This window comes from Syngnathus leptorhynchus, chromosome 3, assembly GCF_054491065.1.
Source record: "Syngnathus leptorhynchus isolate UIUO chromosome 3, UIUO_Slep, whole genome shotgun sequence".
NCBI classification, from domain to species: domain Eukaryota; kingdom Metazoa; phylum Chordata; class Actinopteri; order Syngnathiformes; family Syngnathidae; genus Syngnathus; species Syngnathus leptorhynchus.
Window position 1 is genome coordinate 2,878,821 of NC_141197.1, and position 16,269 is coordinate 2,895,089.

Sequence of the window (16,269 nt, forward strand, 5' to 3'; positions counted from 1 at the left end):
CGAGATAAGCACGTTTTCTGAAATGCCGCTCTCCCGTCACTCTGGTTAAAGTCTTATGAAAAAAAAGGCTGTTGGGGGCTAGGGAGTATCGAGTTGATCATTATACATGAAGAAATAACCAATTTCATCGTTTGGTTTATGTTTTACACGCGTTTTAAATTTTATTGCCGAAATCGCTTTTTCTCGCCGAGATAAGCACGTTTTCTGAAATGCCGCTCTCCCGTCACTCTGGTTAAAGTGTTATGAAAAAAAAGGCTGTTGGGGGCTAGGGAGTATCGAGTTGATCATTATACATGAAGAAATAACCAATTTCATCGTTTGGTTTATGTTTTACACGCGTTTTAAATTTTATTGCCGAAATCGCTTTTTCTCGCCGAGATAAGCACGTTTTCTGAAATGCCGCTCTCCCGTCACTCTGGTTAAAGTGTTATGAAAAAAAAGGCTGTTGGGGGCTAGGGAGTATCGAGTTGATCATTATACATGAAGAAATAACCAATTTCATCGTTTGGTTTATGTTTTACACGCTGCTGAGCTCCAGCTGGAAGTGTAAAATGAACCGGGCTGGTTAAAAAAAGAACCGGGCTGGTTAAAAAAAGAACCGGGCGACCCGGTAAAATTGCTTAGCCGGGGCTCTGGAAGCCTAACACGGCGTGATCTTGTCCAAAAAGCCGCTGCTGAGCTCCAGCTGGAAGTGTAAAAAGAACCGGGCTGGTTAAAAAAAAGAACCGGGCGGTCCGGTAAAATTGCTTAGCCGGGGTCCTGGAAGCCTAACCCGGCGTGATACTGTGCAAAAAGCCGCTGCTGAGTTCCAGCTGGAAGTGTAAAAAGAACCGGGCTGGTTAAAAAAAGAACCGGGCTGGTTAAAAAAAGAACCGGGCGACCCGGTAAAATTGCTTAGCCGGGGCTCTGGAAGCCTAACACGGCGTGATCTTGTCCAAAAAGCCGCTGCTGAGCTCCAGCTGGAAGTGTAAAAAGAACCGGGCTGGTTAAAAAAAAGAACCGGGCGACCCGGTAAAATTGCTTAGCCGGGGCTCTGGAAGCCTACCACGGCGTGATCTTGTCCAAAAAGCCGCTGCTGAGCTCCAGCTGGAAGTGTAAAAAGAACCGGGCTGGTTAAAAAAAAAGAACCGGGCGACCTGGTAAAATTGCTTAGCCGGGGCTCTGGAAGCCTAACACGGCGTGATCTTGTCCAAAAAGCCGCTCGTGAGCTCCAACTGGAAGTGTAAAAAGAACCGGGCTGGTTAAAAAAAAGAACCTGGCGACCCGGTAAAATTGCTTAGCCGGGGCTCTGGAAGCCTAACACGGCGTGATCTTGTCCAAAAAGCCGCTGCTGAGCTCCAGCTGGAAGTGTCAAAAGAACCGGGCTGGTTAAAAAAAAGAACCGGGCGGCCCGGTAAAATTGCTTAGCCGGGGTCCTGGAAGCCTAACCCAGCGTGATATTGTCCAAAAAGCCGCTGCTGAGCTCCAGCTGGAAGTGTAAAAAGAACCGGTCTGGTTAAAAAAAAAAGAACCGGGCGGGCCGGTAAAATTGCTTAGCCGGGGCTCTGGAAGCCTAACACGGCGTGATCTTGTCCAAAAAGCCGCTTGTGAGCTCCAGCTGGAAGTGTAAAAAGAACCGGGCTGGTTCAAAAAAAGAACCGGGCGGCCCGGTAGAATTGCTTAGCCGAGGTCCTGGAAGCCTAACCCGCGTGATCTTGCGCAAAAAGCCGCTGCTGAGCTCCAGCTGGAAGTGTAAAAAGAACCGGGCTGGTTCAAAAAAAGAACCGGGCGGCCCGGTAAAATTGCTTAGCCGGGGTCCTGGAAGCCTAACGCGGCGTGATCTTGCCCGAAAGTCGGCCTCTATACTTCCATATTAGGTACCAGGCGCTATGAGCCAACTTGGCGAAAATTTTCTAAGTGCCCACGGCTCTGCGGGGATTGTGCGTCCGACCCGCACCGGTTCTCCAGCCGGCCTGAAATAACGCAAAACCAGCCTCTCCCCCTGGAGCTCACAGCCAAAGGCGAAACTTTTCTAAGTGCCTACGGCTCTGCGGGCTTTTGAGTCCGCCCCGCGCCGGTTCGTCAGTCGGCCTCAAAAAGCAAAAAATCAGCCTCTCTCCCTGGAGCTCGACTCGAGTTGAACATTATACATGAAGAAATAACCAATTTCATCGTTTGGTTTATGTTTTACACGCGTTTTAAATTTTATTGCCGAAATCGCTTTTTCTCGCCGAGATAAGCACGTTTTCTGAAATGCCGCTCTCCCGTCACTCTGGTTAAAGTGTTATGAAAAAAAAAGGCTGTTGGGGGCTAGGGAGTATCGAGTTGATCATTATACATGAAGAAATAACCAATTTCATCGTTTGGTTTATGTTTTACACGCGTTTTAAATTTTATTGCCGAAATCGCTTTTTCTCGCCGAGATAAGCACGTTTTCTGAAATGCCGCTCTCCCGTTACTCTGGTTAAAGTGTTATAAAAAAAAAAAAAAAGGCTGTTGGGGGCTAGGGAGTATCGAGTTGATCATTATACATGAAGAAATAACCAATTTCATCGTTTGGTTTATGTTTTACACGCGTTTTAAATTTTATTGCCGAAATCGCTTTTTCTCGCCGAGATAAGCACGTTTTCTGAAATGCCGCTCTCCCGTCACTCTGGTTAAAGTTTTATGAAAAAAAAAGGCTGTTGGGGGCTAGGGAGTATCGAGTTGATCATTATACATGAAGAAATAACCAATTTCATCGTTTGGTTTATGTTTTACACGCTGCTGAGCTCCAGCTGGAAGTGTAAAAAGAACCGGGCTGGTTAAAAAAAGAACCGGGCTGGTAAAAAAAGAACCGGGCGACCCGATAAATTTGCTTAGCTGGGGCTCTGGAAGCCTAACACGGCGTGATCTTGTCCAAAAAGCCGCTGCTGAGCTCCAGCTGGAAGTGTAAAAAGAACCGGGCTGGTTAAAAAAAAGAACCGGGCGACCTGGTAAAATTGCTTAGCCGGGGCTCTGGAAGCCTAACACGGCGTGATCTTGTCCAAAAAGCCGCTGCTGAGCTCCAGCTGGAAGTGTAAAAAGAACCGGGCTGGTTAAAAAAAAGAACCGGGCGGCCCGGTAAAATTGCTTAGCCGGGGTCCTGGAAGCCTAACCCGGCGTGATACTGTGCAAAAAGCCGCTGCTGAGCTCCAGCTGGAAGTGTAAAAAGAACCGGGCTGGTTAAAAAAAGAACCGGGCGACCCGGTAAAATTGCTTAGCCGGGGCTCTGGAAGCCTAACACGGCGTGATCTTGTCCAAAAAGCCGCTGCTGAGCTCCAGCTGGAAGTGTAAAAAGAACCGGGCTGGTTAAAAAAAAGAACCGGGCGGCCCGTTAAAATTGCTTAGCCGGGGCTCTGAAAGTGTAACCAGTCGTGATCTTGTCCAAAAAGCCGCTCGTGAGCTCCAGCTGGAAGTGTAAAAAGAACCGGGCTGGTTAAAAAAAAGAACCGGGCGGCCCGGTAAAATTGCTTAGCCGGGGTCCTGGAAGCCTAACCCGGCGTGATATTGTGCAAAAAGCCGCTGCTGAGCTCCAGCTGGAAGTGTAAAAAGAACCGGGCTGGTTAAAAAAAAGAACCGGGCGGGCCGGTAAAATTGCTTAGCCGGGGCTCTGGAAGCCTAACACGGCGTGATCTTGTCCAAAAAGCCGCTCGTGAGCTCCAGCTGGAAGTGTCAAAAGAACCGGGCTGGTTAAAAAAAAGAACCGGGCGGCCCGTTAAAATTGCTTAGCCGGGGCTCTGAAAGTCTAACCAGTCGTGATCTTGTCCAAAAAGCCGCTCGTGAGCTCCAGCTGGAAGTGTAAAAAGAACCGGGCTGGTTAAAAAAAAGAACCGGGCGGCCCGGTAAAATTGCTTAGCCGGGGTCCTGGAAGCCTAACCCGGCGTGATATTGTCCAAAAAGCCGCTGCTGAGCTCCAGCTGGAAGTGTAAAAAGAACCGGGCTGGTTAAAAAAAAGAACCGGGCGGGCCGGTAAAATTGCTTAGCCGGGGCTCTGGAAGCCTAACAGGGCGTGATCTTGTCCAAAAAGCCGCTCGTGAGCTCCAGCTGGAAGTGTAAAAAGAACCGGGCTGGTTCAAAAAAAGAACCGGGCGGCCCGGTAGAATTGCTTAGCCGAGGTCCTGGAAGCCTAACCCGGCGTGATCTTGCGCAAAAAGCCGCTGCTGAGCTCCAGCTGGAAGTGTAAAAAGAACCGGGCTGGTTCAAAAAAAGAACCGGGTGGCCCGGTAAAATTGCTTAGCCGGGGTCCTGGAAGCCTAACGCGGCGTGATCTTGCCCGAAAGTCGGCCTCTATACTTCCATATTAGGTACCAGGCGCTCAGAGCCAACTTGGCGAAAATTTTCGAAGTGCCCACGGCTCTGCGGGGATTGTGCGTCCGACCCGCGCCGGTTCTCCAGCCGGCCTGAAATAACGCAAAACCAGCCTCTCCCCCTGGAGCTCAAGCCAAAGGCGAAACCTTTCTAAGTGCCTACGGCTCTGCGGGCTTTTGAGTCCGCCCCGCGCGGTTCGTCGGTCGGCCTCAAAAAGCGAAAAATCAGCCTCTCTCCCTGGAGCTCGACTCGAGTTGATCATTATACATGAAGAAATAACCAATTTCATCGTTTGGTTTATGTTTTACACGCGTTTTAATTTTTATTGCCGAAATCGCTTTTTCTCGCCGAGATAAGCACGTTTTCTGAAATGCCGCTCTCCCGTCACTCTGGTTAAAGTGTTATGAAAGAAAAGGCTGTTGGGGGCTAGGGAGTATCGAGTTGATCATTATACATGAAGAAATAACCAATTTCATCGTTTGGTTTATGTTTTACACGCGTTTTAAATTTTATTGCCGAAATCGCTTTTTCTCGCCGAGATAAGCACGTTTTCTGAAATGCCGCTCTCCCGTCACTCTGGTTAAAGTGTTATGAAAAAAAAGGCTGTTGGGGGCTAGGGAGTATCGAGTTGATCATTATACATGAAGAAATAACCAATTTCATCGTTTGGTTTATGTTTTACACGCGTTTTAAATTTTATTGCCGAAATCGCTTTTTCTCGCCGAGATAAGCACGTTTTCTGAAATGCCGCTCTCCCGTCACTCTGGTTAAAGTGTTATGAAAAAAAAGGCTGTTGGGGGCTAGGGAGTATCGAGTTGATCATTATACATAAAGAAATAACCAATTTCATCGTTTGGTTTATGTTTTACACGCGTTTTAAATTTTATTGCCGAAATCGCTTTTTCTCGCCGAGATAAGCACGTTTTCTGAAATGCCGCTCTCCCGTCACTCTGGTTAAAGTGTTATGAAAAAAAAGGCTGTTGGGGGCTAGGGAGTATCGAGTTGATCATTATACATGAAGAAATAACCAATTTCATCGTTTGGTTTATGTTTTACACGCGTTTTAAATTTTATTGCCGAAATCGCTTTTTCTCGCCGAGATAAGCACGTTTTCTGAAATGCCGCTCTCCCGTCACTCTGGTTAAAGTGTTATGGAAAAAAAGGCTGTTGGGGGCTAGGGAGTATCGAGTTGATCATTATACATGAAGAAATAGCCAATTTCATCGTTTGGTTTATGTTTTACACGCTGCTGAGCTCCAGCTGGAAGTGTAAAATGAACCGGGCTGGTTAAAAAAAGAACCGGGCTGGTTAAAAAAAGAACCGGGCGACCCGGTAAAATTGCTTAGCCGGGGCTCTGGAAGCCTAACACGGCGTGATCTTGTCCAAAAAGCCGCTGCTGAGCTCCAGCTGGAAGTGTAAAAAGAACCGGGCTGGTTAAAAAAAAGAACCGGGCGGTCCGGTAAAATTGCTTAGCCGGGGTCCTGGAAGCCTAACCCGGCGTGATACTGTGCAAAAAGCCTCTGCTGAGTTCCAGTTGGAAGTGTAAAAAGAACCGGGCTGGTTAAAAAAAGAACCGGGCTGGTTAAAAAAAGAACCGGGCGACCCGGTAAAATTGCTTAGCCGGGGCTCTGGAAGCCTAACACGGCGTGATCTTGTCCAAAAAGCCGCTGCTGAGCTCCAGCTGGAAGTGTAAAAAGAACCGGGCTGGTTAAAAAAAAGAACCGGGCGGCCCGGTAAAATTGCTTAGCCGGGGTCCTGGAAGCCTAACCCGGCGTGATATTGTCCAATAAGCCGCTGCTGAGCTCCAGCTGGAAGTGTAAAAAGAACCGGGCTGGTTAAAAAAAAGAACCGGGCGGGCCGGTAAAATTGCTTAGCCGGGGCTCTGGAAGCCTAACAGGGCGTGATCTTGTCCAAAAAGCCGCTCGTGAGCTCCAGCTGGAAGTGTAAAAAGAACCGGGCTGGTTCAAAAAAAGAACCGGGCGGCCCGGTAGAATTGCTTAGCCGAGGTCCTGGAAGCCTAACCCGGCGTGATCTTGCGCAAAAAGCCGCTGCTGAGCTCCAGCTGGAAGTGTAAAAAGAACCGGGCTGGTTCAAAAAAAGAACCGGGTCGCCCGGTAAAATTGCTTAGCCGGGGTCCTGGAAGCCTAACGCGGCGTGATCTTGCCCGAAAGTCGGCCTCTATACTTCCATATTAGGTACCAGGCGCTCAGAGCCAACTTGGCGAAAATTTTCGAAGTGCCCACGGCTCTGCGGGGATTGTGCGTCCGACCCGCGCCGGTTCTCCAGCCGGCCTGAAATAACGCAAAACCAGCCTCTCCCCCTGGAGCTCACAGCCAAAGGCGAAACCTTTCTAAGTGCCTACGGCTCTGCGGGCTTTTGAGTCCGCCCCGCGCCGGTTCGTCGGTCGGCCTCAAAAAGCGAAAAATCAGCCTCTCTCCCTGGAGCTCGACTCGAGTTGATCATTATACATGAAGAAATAACCAATTTCATCGTTTGGTTTATGTTTTACACGCGTTTTAAATTTTATTGCCGAAATCGCTTTTTCTCGCCGAGATAAGCACGTTTTCTGAAATGCCGCTCTCCCGTCACTCTGGTTAAAGTGTTATGAAAAAAAAGGCTGTTGGGGGCTAGGGAGTATCGAGTTGATCATTATACATGAAGAAATAACCAATTTCATCGTTTGGTTTATGTTTTACACGCGTTTTAAATTTTATTGCCGAAATCGCTTTTTCTCGCCGAGATAAGCACGTTTTCTGAAATGCCGCTCTCCCGTCACTCTGGTTAAAGTGTTATGAAAAAAAAGGCTGTTGGGGGCTAGGGAGTATCGAGTTGATCATTATACATAAAGAAATAACCAATTTCATCGTTTGGTTTATGTTTTACACGCGTTTTAAATTTTATTGCCGAAATCGCTTTTTCTCGCCGAGATAAGCACGTTTTCTGAAATGCCGCTCTCCCGTCACTCTGGTTAAAGTGTTATGAAAAAAAAGGCTGTTGGGGGCTAGGGAGTATCGAGTTGATCATTATACATGAAGAAATAACCAATTTCATCGTTTGGTTTATGTTTTACACGCGTTTTAAATTTTATTGCCGAAATCGCTTTTTCTCGCCGAGATAAGCACGTTTTCTGAAATGCCGCTCTCCCGTCACTCTGGTTAAAGTGTTATGGAAAAAAAGGCTGTTGGGGGCTAGGGAGTATCGAGTTGATCATTATACATGAAGAAATAGCCAATTTCATCGTTTGGTTTATGTTTTACACGCGTTTTAAATTTTATTGCCCAAATCGCTTTTTCTCGCCGAGATAAGCACGTTTTCTGAAATGCCGCTCTCCCGTCACTCTGGTTAAAGTGTTATGAAAAAAAAGGCTGTTGGGGGCTAGGGAGTATCGAGTTGATCATTATACATGAAGAAATAACCAATTTCATCGTTTGGTTCATGTTTTACAGGCATTTTAAATTTGATTGCCGAAATCGCTTTTTCTCGCCGAGATAAGCACGTTTTCTGAAATGCCGCTCTCCCGTCACTCTGGTTAAAGTGTTATGAAAAAAAAGGCTGTTGGGGGCTAGGGAGTATCGAGTTGATCATTATACATGAAGAAATAACCAATTTCATCGTTTGGTTTATGTTTTACACGCATTTTAAATTTTATTGCCGAAATCGCTTTTTCTCGCCGAGATAAGCACGTTTTCTGAAATGCCGCTCTCCCGTCACTCTGGTTAAAGTGTTATGGAAAAAAAAGGCTGTTGGGGGCTAGGGAGTATCGAGTTGATCATTATACATGAAGAAATAACCAATTTCATCGTTTGGTTTATGTTTTACACGCGTTTTAAATTTTATTGCCGAAATCGCTTTTTCTCGCCGAGATAAGCACGTTTTCTGAAATGCCGCTCTCCCGTCACTCTGGTTAAAGTGTTATGAAAAAAAAGGCTGTTGGGGGCTAGGGAGTATTCGAGTTGATCATTATACATGAAGAAATAACCAATTTCATTGTTTGGTTTATGTTTTACACGCGTTTTAAATGTTATTGCCGAAATCGCTTTTTCTCGCCGAGATAAGCACGTTTTCTGAAATGCCGCTCTCCCGTCACTCTGGTTAAAGTGTTACTAAAAAAAAGGCTGTTGGGGGCTAGGGAGTATCGAGTTGATCATTATACATGAAGAAATAACCAATTTCATCGTTTGGTTTATGTTTTACACGCGTTTTAATTTTTATTGCCGAAATCGCTTTTTCTCGCCGAGATAAGCACGTTTTCTGAAATGCCACTCTCCCGTCACTCTGGTTAAAGTGTTATGAAAAAAAAGGCTGTTGGGGGCTAGGGAGTATCGAGTTGATCATTATACATGAAGAAATAACCAATTTCATCGTTTGGTTTATGTTTTACACGCGTTTTAAATTTTATTGCCGAAATCGCTTTTTCTCGCCGAGATAAGCACGTTTTCTGAAATGCCGCTCTCCCGTCACTCTGGTTAAAGTGTTATGAAAAAAAAGGCTGTTGGGGGCTAGGGAGTATCGAGTTGATCATTATACATGAAGAAATAACCAATTTCATCGTTTGGTTTATGTTTTACACGCGTTTTAAATTTTATTGCCGAAATCGCTTTTTCTCGCCGAGATAAGCACGTTTTCTGAAATGCCGCTCTCCCGTCACTCTGGTTAAAGTGTTATGAAAAAAAAGGCTGTTGGGGGCTAGGGAGTATCGAGTTGATCATTATACATGAAGAAATAACCAATTTCATCGTTTGGTTTATGTTTTACACGCGTTTTAAATTTTATTGCCGAAATCGCTTTTTCTCCCCGAGATAAGCACGTTTTCTGAAATGCCGCTCTCCCGTCACTCTGGTTAAAGTGTTATGAAAAAAAAGGCTGTTGGGGGCTAGGGAGTATCGAGTTGATCATTATACATGAAGAAATAACCAATTTCATCGTTTGGTTTATGTTTTACACGCGTTTTAAATTTTATTGCCGAAATCGCTTTTTCTCGCCGAGATAAGCACGTTTTCTGAAATGCCGCTCTCCCGTCACTCTGGTTAAAGTGTTATGAAAAAAAAGGCTGTTGGGGGCTAGGGAGTATCGAGTTGATCATTATACATGAAGAAATAACCAATTTCATCGTTTGGTTTATGTTTTACACGCGTTTTAAATTTTATTGCCGAAATCGCTTTTTCTCGCCGAGATAAGCACGTTTTCTGAAATGCCGCTCTCCCGTCACTCTGGTTAAAGTGTTATGGAAAAAAAGGCTGTTGGGGGCTAGGGAGTATTCGAGTTGATCATTATACATGAAGAAATAACCAATTTCATCGTTTGGTTTATGTTTTACACGCGTTTTAAATTTTATTGCCGAAATCGCTTTTTCTCGCCGAGATAAGCACGTTTTCTGAAATGCCGCTCTCCCGTCACTCTGGTTAAAGTGTTATGAAAAAAAAGGCTGTTGGGGGCTAGGGAGTATCGAGTTGATCATTATACATGAAGAAATAACCAATTTCATCGTTTGGTTTATGTTTTACAGGCGTTTTAAATTTTATTGCCGAAATCGCTTTTTCTCGCCGAGATAAGCACGTTTTCTGAAATGCCGCTCTCCCGTCACTCTGGTTAAAGTGTTATGAAAAAAAAGGCTGTTGGGGGCTAGGGAGTATCGAGTTGATCATTATACATGAAGAAATAACCAATTTCATCGTTTGGTTTATGTTTTACACGCGTTTTAAATTTTATTGCCGAAATCGCTTTTTCTCGCCGAGATAAGCACGTTTTCTGAAATGCCGCTCTCCCGTCACTCTGGTTAAAGTGTTATGAAAAAAAAGGCTGTTGGGGGCTAGGGAGTATCGAGTTGATCATTATACATGAAGAAATAACCAATTTCATCGTTTGGTTTATGTTTTACACGCGTTTTAAATTTTATTGCCGAAATCGCTTTTTCTCGCCGAGATAAGCACGTTTTCTGAAATGCCGCTCTCCCGTCACTCTGGTTAAAGTGTTATGGAAAAAAAAGGCTGTTGGGGGCTAGGGAGTATCGAGTTGATCATTATACATGAAGAAATAATCAATTTCATCGTTTGGTTTATGTTTTACACGCGTTTTAAATTTTATTGCCGAAATCGCTTTTTCTCGCCGAGATAAGCACGTTTTCTGAAATGCCGCTCTCCCGTCACTCTGGTTAAAGTGTTATGAAAAAAAAGGCTGTTGGGGGCTAGGGAGTATCGAGTTGATCATTATACATGAAGAAATAACCAATTTCATCGTTTGGTTTATGTTTTACACGCGTTTTAAATTTTATTGCCGAAATCGCTTTTTCTCGCCGAGATAAGCACGTTTTCTGAAATGCCGCTCTCCCGTCACTCTGGTTAAAGTGTTATGAAAAAAAAGGCTGTTGGGGGCTAGGGAGTATCGAGTTGATCATTATACATGAAGAAAAAACCAATTTCATCGTTTGGTTTATGTTTTACACGCGTTTTAAATTTTATTGCAGAAATCGCTTTTTCTCGCCGAGATAAGCACGTTTTCTGAAATGCCGCTCTCCCGTCACTCTGGTTAAAGTGTTATGAAAAAAAAAAGGCTGTTGGGGGCTAGGGAGTATCGAGTTGATCATTATACATGAAGAAATAACCAATTTCATCGTTTGGTTCATGTTTTACAGGCATTAGAGAGAGAAAGACAATGCAGCTCGCTTTGATGTCTATTGTTATGCAAATGTAGCAGGTGTTTATGCTAATGAGTATAGCATCCTTGTGTGACATCCGGTCAGGTGTCACATCCTGTGTCAGGTGTCACATCCTGTGTCAGGTGTCACATCCGGTCAGGTGTCACATCCTGTGTCAGGTGTCTCATCCTGTGTCAGGTGTCACATCCTGTGTCAGGTGTCTCATCATGTGTCAGGTGTCACATCCTGTGTCAGGTGTCTCATCCTGTGTCAGGTGTTACATCCGGTCAGGTGTCTCATCCTGTGTCAGGTGTTACATGGTGATGCTCGTCCCATCCGGTCAGGTGTTCTATCCTGGTGTCAGACAGAGAGGCGTCATCTCGTGCGTCAGACAGAAAGGCGCCATCTTGGCTGGCCAAGATGGCGTCTTCCTGGTTGTCGCGGGGGGGAGATGACCCTATTGGTTATTGCGGGCGGCGGCATGTCTGGGCGGGCGGCGGCATGTCTGGACATGTATTTTTTACTTTACCAAGCTATTTTAGCTATTTTATCTATCGCCATATTGGTCATGGTTAATATTACGCAGGTGTGCATGCTAAACATGCTAATGTGTTTGATGGCCTGATGGTGCATGTATTGGGGGGTATCACCAGTCAATGTGTAAATTGATGAAAGCGGATGAAGACAAACTGTCTTCATTTTACCAGTTCGCATCACATATGATGTGTAAATGTATTTGGGGTGTCACCATATTGGTTGGTGGTATTATAGCTTTAGCCATATTGGTGGAGGCAATGTCTGTGGCCCCACATGCTAATGTGTGGTATTTTAACACGTTAATGTATTTGGTAGCATTTCATGACTGTATCCGTGTCTCTTATAGTACCTCTATATGCGGTTCTACGTGTTAGTGTGTGGTATTTTAAGCCATATTGTTGGAGGCATGTTGGAGGATGGTTATGTATTTGGTTGCATTTTTTTTCTGCTGTAGCCATACCCTTTTGAAGGCCTGTTGGGGGATGTTAATGTATTTGGTTGTAGTGTTGATGGCTCTGCATACTAATGTGTTTGACGGTATTTTATTTTTTATTTTTTTTAGCCATATTGGTGGAAGTGAGTTGGGGTATGTTTATGTATTTGGTTGTATTTTTTGATTGTATCCATACTTCTTGTAGCAATGTCTGCAAAAGAAAGCATGGTCAATGTGTTTTTTCACATGACTAGGCCATCATAGTCGTCTCCATTTGATGGCTCTAGCCGTCTCCTTAGGGGGGTGATGATCAGACAGGATGGAGCCGTTGGTGGAGGTAAGTTGGGGCATATTGGTGGAGGTAAGTTGGGGCATATTTATGTATTTTGGTTGTATTATTTATTTATTTATTTTTTTTGGGTTGTATCCATGCTTCTTGTTGCTTCTAATCTTTGTTTAGATGGGTTTATGAAAGTTGTGTAAGTTAATAGCTTTTGACTAAAAAACATGTGATACAGAGAGGTGTGGTTTGAAAAGGGGTGGGACCGGTAGCATCTATATTACGGCTCGCTTGAGGGGTGAGTTCACAGAAAAAATTTAAGCTAAAGCTACGCTGCTAAACCACAAACCTGAAGATCGGATCATGATTGCGGAAACGCCGGTCAGCATCCACCTATGCCACAAAGGCTCAGCTGGACTTGCGGATGCTCCCAAGAGGAAGAAAATGTTTCTCCAACGTGTACAGAGGCCTCCTACAGAGAAGCTTGAGCAAAACTGGCGCTTAACACCGGAGGCCATGTGGGGATTTAGATTTTCTTATGAGGTTGGTGAGGTTTCATTCTACATGAGGGACGAAGCCCCGCCAGGAGCAGCCAACGTCTGCAGATTTGACGATGCAAGCACAGCATGTGGTGATGACAGCTCAAAAGGATCTTTGAACTCAAACGACTGGGCCATCGTAAGTGAGCTGGCACCCAGAGTGATGGAAGATTTTCTTGATGAATATGGAACACAGGGCGAGTTGTACATCACTTGGGTATCAAGGATTACAGCGAGCGGGAAATGTTTTTTACGTCTTAAAGTTTCTCCTCAAACTATTGATGGCCCGGAAGATGGGGAGGTGAATGAAATACTGTATTTCGCCATACAAGTGTTTAGCAGTGAATGTGGGATTTTTCAGACATTATTGAATATACCGCTTTCTGAATGGTATCAAAGAATGGAAGGCTGTGGAGACACTATTTCGGAACTTTTTCTTTCTAGCCGTGCTTGGATCAACATTGTAGGAGTGAAGCGGAGGTTAGTTTTAGACTAAATTAACTTTAAACTGTTCAAAAAAAATCTCCCCATACCACACCCCCACCTCCCCACCCCCCTCCTTCACCTCTTGTCATAGAAAGGCGGGATCGTAGTCATTAGCATACCTGTGTAAATTGTATAAGAGAGGTCATGATCGTATGGCCCGTCCCACATGCCTTCCCAAGCCGTCACAGCTCAACCATCTAAGAGAGACCGAAGATTGAAAGCAGCGATGCCTCAAAGAAGACCAACAAGACGACTTCTGCCAAGTTTTCCTGCCATGGAGAATGGTCCAGGAGAAAAGACTTCCAGAGGTGTGCAGACCGTGCCTGATTGTACAGTTACACTCTGGTCTACTCCTGACAGCTCCGACACAGAGTCGGGTCTGGGGGGCAGCATATCACCAAACTCAGAAGGACCAAGCACCAGCTCATACGTGTCTACAACGAGGCCGCAGCCAGAGAGACCGAGCGTCGACTTTTCAACAGCTGCAACGAGGCCGAGCGTGTCACCTTCAGCTATGGGGCTGCCTCTCATCACGTCTGCAGCTGTATCCACGTCGCTATTGCAGCAAACCGACCTGGAGGCAAAGGTGTACGCACAAGCCAGCCGATTCGACCGTCTCTTCCCAGGACCCGGCGTCATTTTGCCATCATCATCATCAGCCTTCGATGCATTTGGCAGTCCTGCAAGCCCCCCACAACCATCACCACAGAGAGGTGACGGACCACGATATGCAACAGCGGAGGAGGAGTTTTGGTCAGCGTCTCCTTCCGTAGAGCTGATTGACAACGCATGCGTCTCATATCCGATAGCTGGTATGTACATGGCGCCATTAATGGAGGGTGACGTGACACGTGCTCAGTCCAGACCAGGGCATCATGGTAGCCGGTGACTGTGGTTTTGCTGGCTATGAGGATGCCGTTGTGAACCACCCCGTAAGGCCCGATGACCAACACCTCGTCATGGACCCTACAATGGCCGGGGAGCTCACGTCAACAGAGGACATGGATATAGGATGGTACCTTGATATCCTGGAACAACCTACAACGACAGAGGCCTGCAACAACCAACCAAAGGAGTTCGTCCCGCTGGGTGAGGATGCTGACTGGGATGAATTCGCTATGGAAATACCACAATTACCCTGGTTAGTAGTTGAAGATTACATGCGTGTCAAACTTTTGATTGTTCATCTTCTGTACAATACATTGATGGAGCATGCTAAGGAGACGTGTGACGGTTGTATTCTTGATGATCTGAGTCAAATGCATCATACCTGCCTATATGTTGAAGAGAGCTACTTTTATTTTTACAATAATTACGCGAAGGTAATGGCTGAACTATGCAATACGAATTTTCTCCACACATTATCGACCATGCTTTTCTATTTCAATACAGCAGCCCCTCTTAAAACGATCCGCAGTACAGCTACATTCATTTTACAAGAACTGGCCCCAGAGTGCAGTATCTTCACGCGATTAAGGGCTATAAAAAAAGAATATAAAGCTATTGTGGAATTGACCGAATCAGACATTGATCTTCTATTCAGAACTTTTGGAAAACGAGAATGGGTAACATTATCAGGAAAATGATTGTGAAATATTACTACCGTATCCAAAATTGGACGGATATTCTAGAGAAAGTCATCTCACAAAACAATGTCAATGATGTTTCTCTCCAGAAAATGCTTGCATTAATGTCAAAAGTCCGATCGCTGTCAGAATCATTGTTTCAAACACCATGGGACAATTTAGTCATCCACTCTGTCATGTCAAGTTTAGCAGGTTTGTCTGAAAAAATGAACTGTATTCTTAATGTGTGGGCTCAAATTGGTGTAGGGCAATTGATGACTGTTTTGACTTTGTTTACAGATTGTGTTAAATTTCACATACAAAACAATATGCCAATTGATATTACAGGAGAGTTAAAGAGACTTAAAAATCTAATTGAGTCAAAGGTTTCCCCCTCTGTATTATATACTCTGATCAGTGTTTTTACTCAATAGTGTTTTAATAATGTGACCTGATTGCTTTTTACTCCTTAGTAGTGGTTTTTTTTTTTTTGGGGGGGTTGTTGTTTTTTAAATAAAGTGTATTATGTTTCTTTTAAACACTAATGTGATCTGATTGTTGTTGTTTCTTTTAAACACTAATGTGATCTGATTGTTTTACTATTAAAAAAAAAGGAAAAAAAAAGCGTTTCTGTGTGTGTGTGTGTGTGTGTGTTTCATTAATCCCACCACACGCCGATTTGCATCATAACAAACCTAACAATGCCTTGGAAGAGATGTCTCGAGAGAGTCTATTATAATGCTAAGAACCCAGGTAGTTTTGGTGGTCCAGAGCGTTTACATAGAGCAGCGGTTGTTAGCTGTAAAAACATTAATATAAAAAAGGTGAAAGCATTTTTATCACAACAAGACACCTATAGTCTGCATAAACCGGTCAGAATAAACTTTCCTAGAAACCGTGTTTTTATAAGAGCCCCAAAAAGACAATTTCAAGCAGATTTATGCGACATGCAATCGTTTGCCCGGTACAACGACGGCTATAAGTATATTTTAACCGTGATTGACATTTTCACAAAGTATGCATATGCTCGAGTTCTGAAAGCTAAAACAGGAGCGCATGTTACAAAGGCATTTGAATCTATCTTATCAGATAGCGATGCTCCTTTACGGCTCCAAACAGACAAAGGAAAAGAATTCTTCAACAAGCCCTTCCAAAAATTAATGGCCCACCATAATATCCAGCACTTTGCAACGTCTTCAGAGACGAAAGCGCAAACTGTGGAGAGATTCAACAAAACATTAAAAACACGCATGTGGAGATATTTTACAGCTAAAAATACACATAGGTACGTGGACGTGATTGCGAGCCTTCTAACCAGCTATAATAATAGCTATCACAGCAGTATAAAAATGGCCCCAAGTGCCGTCACCGTTGGCAACATAGATACTGTGTTCCGGCATCTGTATGCAAATGCTCCTATCCGTCATGAAAAAAAGCCCCGTTTTGCCCTGGGGGAAATTGTTAGGATTTCCAAATTAAGAGGGGTT